Raw genomic sequence first — 4,122 nt, forward strand, 5'->3', positions numbered from 1 at the left:
GCTACACCTATTCAACCCCCCCCCTTCTAGGTGTATTATAACCACTGATACCTAACAGAGTGTATCTTCATAATTGCTTAGAGTTTTAGAAAAGGAAAGAACAGAGATTCTTGGCTGGGGCTACGCCGAAAGAAACGTTTTCTTTGTCGGTTGGAAGGGAGTCAAACCATAGAATAGGTTTCTTTATTTTCTTGTAATTTTCTAAGTGTTGTAATTGGATGATGTGCGTGTAATTACATTGATTCAATTATAGTGAAGGAAATCTCCCAAGTCAGCCGGGAGGCCTGGATGTAGTTAGCAGTGGACAAGGAAACGAACCAGGATAAAAATTCGCGTTGCAGGATTTTTCTCTCTCTCTCTCTTTACTGTTTTTCATCGATTATCTAGTATAGTAGAATTAATTGATACATTATGTATTTGTGCTATACTGATTGATACTCTGATAAAATTTGCAAGCTCTGTTATTCGTTTCATTATCGGTTAACTGTTGTGGAATTAATCGAATATGTCTAAGCTTACTGTTTCTGTTTTAATCAATTAAGACTGTTACGTTTTTGTTGGAGCTAGTGAAGAGGAAGAAGATGATACAAAACAATGTTGTTCAAGGTTTAATGTTTTTAAAAAGAATTGGAAATGATGTCATTCTGCTAAGTTGGTAAAACTTGTGTGAAAACTCAATTTTGTCCGTCCTACTTACAAAACCAAGAGTACAAAAATTTCATCAAAAAACACAACATCAAATTGGAATAGAGCATTTTTTATGTCATAAAACCATTTATTTATTCGAGTCATAACTAACGATGAATTAATTATTAATAGTTTCTTCCAATTTATTAATTGTCGGCTTCAGAAATTTAATAAACCATTATCGGTTATATTTTCGTTTTAATTCATAATAGATGAAAAATTACAAAATTATTATATAAATAAGGTGAAAGTTAGAATATGGGTTCTTTGGACTCAAATATCTATACGTTAGAAGTTATTCACTTTATTTTCACGGATATTCATTTGGAATTAAAGAGCATTGAGCCATATTTATATACTCCCATTTAAAAAGGGGTTGAAGGAGGTTTACAAAAAACACAATAGAAAACCATTCATTTTCATCACTGACACATTTTCTTTGACATGTACATGCCACACCTATATTAATCTTGAGGGGACAGTTTCTAGAGGAAAGGGAAGAGTCTCATTTATTCTTACACTGTTAGAAAAAGAGAAGGGGAAGATGTAGAAGATGTTACATACTTCATCTTCTTAATTTCACACGGTTACAAAAAAGAAAAAAGATACAACTTTATAAATATATTTGGTTGCTATTAGTTTGTGGCATATCCCATCTTCAGGTAGAAGTACTGTGTGTCTTCTATTAAAAAAGTCTACGGCATAATGATATGGGGGATTCTCTTCTTTTTGGCAGTTCTCGTATGGTGCCACCATCGTTCTTGCTTGGCGTCCACTTTAATCCATGTCACCCACATCAACATCTCTACAACAAATGGATCAAATGAAATATTCTTCTTGATATTGTTACATCACATGGTATCATGAAATGGAGTCTCTTTCCTATTCATCTTAATTTTCCTTGTTACCAATTTCTTTTGAATTATTTTTCTTGCTCACCTTAAATTTTGTGTTTGTTCCATTGCCTCAACCCCTTTTTATACTACCTTTATACACTTTCACTGTCACTTTACTAAACAAAAAACCTTAAAGCCTCACTTCATTCATTCCTATAATGGACGAGTTTTGGACACCGCTTTCCTTACCAATAAAAAAGCCAACAACCACTATAGCCACCACTTCTTCACTGGTAAGCCACTCACAACAAAACATGGGTCATCCCCAAAATATTCTCTTTTCCGAACTTGGGCCCACAATTTATGCATATGAATCAGCCTCTTGGTATGGATATCCCATGTGTTTCGTTCCACTGGAGCAAAGCAATGTTACTATCTCCATCAGGAAAAGATATGGAAGAGGTTTACGACAAAGATGTAGAAGATGTTACCCACTACTAAAGGAGCTGTGTGTTTCGCTGACTAATACAATTAAAGAACTCATTCACATGTTGCTATAAAGTCCAGCAGCTACACATAAGTTTTTTAGCAAGACACCTAGAAGGCCCCACATACCTCTTTATCCAAATCATTGCACCTCACAAAAGCCATGTTTTTTTGCTTCCTCACGACCTGCACAATTAAGTTTTTTATTTTCCCAACTTTATATTAATATATTGATTTTATTTATTTATTTATGTTTGCAAACCCGTTAGGAAATAACAATAGGCCACAAAACTAACACAAGTCCTAATTATCATTACATATAATGTTACTAAGTGTGACTAAATAAGTAATTTTTTGGGAAGAAGGTCTACGACCAATACTGCCTCTAAGCTATTAGTTCTATAAAAAAATAATTAAAAATGATTTTATCTCCTAAATGAATTTTATGGATTTTTTATAGTAAGGTCATGATTCGAGTCATCTCTAACATCTCTAAAAGTGGGACGACACCGTCTCTAAGCTATTAGTTCCATTGAATTAAAACAATGATATATTATAAATCTTTCAAAATTAATTAAAATCAACTCCACCAGATCCTTTGATATTTTCCAAAGCAACAAAAGTCAACCAAACCAATCTAATTATTTTCAAACCAGAACTATGTAGTCTTGATTTCTCTATTGGATCTAGGGATACGTGGGAGCACGATAACTTTCAAGCGTGGAATCACCACATGTGGTCATGTAAGCACTTAACGTGCCACTTGATCAACTCTATTAACGTTAACAAATGGGTGAAGAATGAAAGGTTGATGTGGTTCTGTTTTGAAAAATAATTGGACCCAAATGATAATTTATATTTATTAGGAACTAAGTTAGTAACATCAAAAGTTAAGGGACTGACATGAGAGTTATATTCATTTTTATATATAATCAAACTTAAATTTTAAATATGATTAAACTTACTAGAACAATGGTTCCACATTTTTCGTTATTGCGCCTGAGTTGAAAACCAATAGTTGTAACACCACTACACTGTGTAACAAATGCATCAAGATAGAATCCTAGTTGATGATAAGACCTAGTGCAAGATAAATATTCCATTACTCCACTTTCTTGAATAATATAAATAAAATGAAGTATATATAAAACAATAATCGAAATGAATCTATACATATTTTTTCATTAAAAAAATCTTTCTTCATTATCAAATATTAATCGTTTGAACCAGTAAAATGAACTTATACAAGCTATTGTCACTCTTTATTATTCGGTATTTATTCTGAATTTAATAAAATTAAAAGATAAAATTTATAAAATATTGACAAATTTTTAATTAAAATTTTAAAATAATTAAGTTTTTAATTCATTTTGTTTTACTTGATATTTCAACACACCCTTTTAATTTGAATATTATATGATGAATATTTGATAATATTAATTTTTGAAAATACGAATCACATTAGTATGGGGATGACTTCATTTTAATTGTTGTAAAACTTTACTTAAAATATCATTATCATATTGCAAAATATATTTTTATGTGCCAAAATAAAATCCATTAGAAACTTATAAAAACACGTATATCCCAAGTCATCCTAACATATTTAATTATTACTCATACATATATAATAATTTAACTTTAAAGTTTTAACTTGACATGAAAGGAATACATCTTTAAATCATAATCCTTGTGGGATCGAAGACATCTTTAAATCATAATCCTTGTGAGATCCAAATAAGAATAAGAATAATATTTATCATTATTGATAAAAGGTAGATGTTACTCTTAATTTACAGGAATGTATAATAAATTTTAAAATAATGTGCGGCCCAAATAAGAATCAAAATTTGTATTCTCCATTGAGATGCTCAAAGTTTGTTGATTTGTTGCTCATTGTCTCAATCTCTCGTCAATGTGAGTCTTGTCGACACCAAGAGACACAATCCACGACAACACAGCCTATCACCCTATCACAGTGGCATGGGTTGTCTCATGGTGGTGTGGTTTGTCCCAGTCCATAGTACATTACAAAATAAAAGGAAAATGGACACACCAATTTAGCAACACTTAGTGAAACAATTTGATAACTGTTGCCTATTATCATTCTCTT

Source organism: Lupinus angustifolius, unplaced genomic scaffold (assembly GCF_001865875.1).
Source record: "Lupinus angustifolius cultivar Tanjil unplaced genomic scaffold, LupAngTanjil_v1.0 Scaffold_455, whole genome shotgun sequence".
Classification (NCBI taxonomy): Eukaryota; Viridiplantae; Streptophyta; class Magnoliopsida; order Fabales; family Fabaceae; genus Lupinus; species Lupinus angustifolius.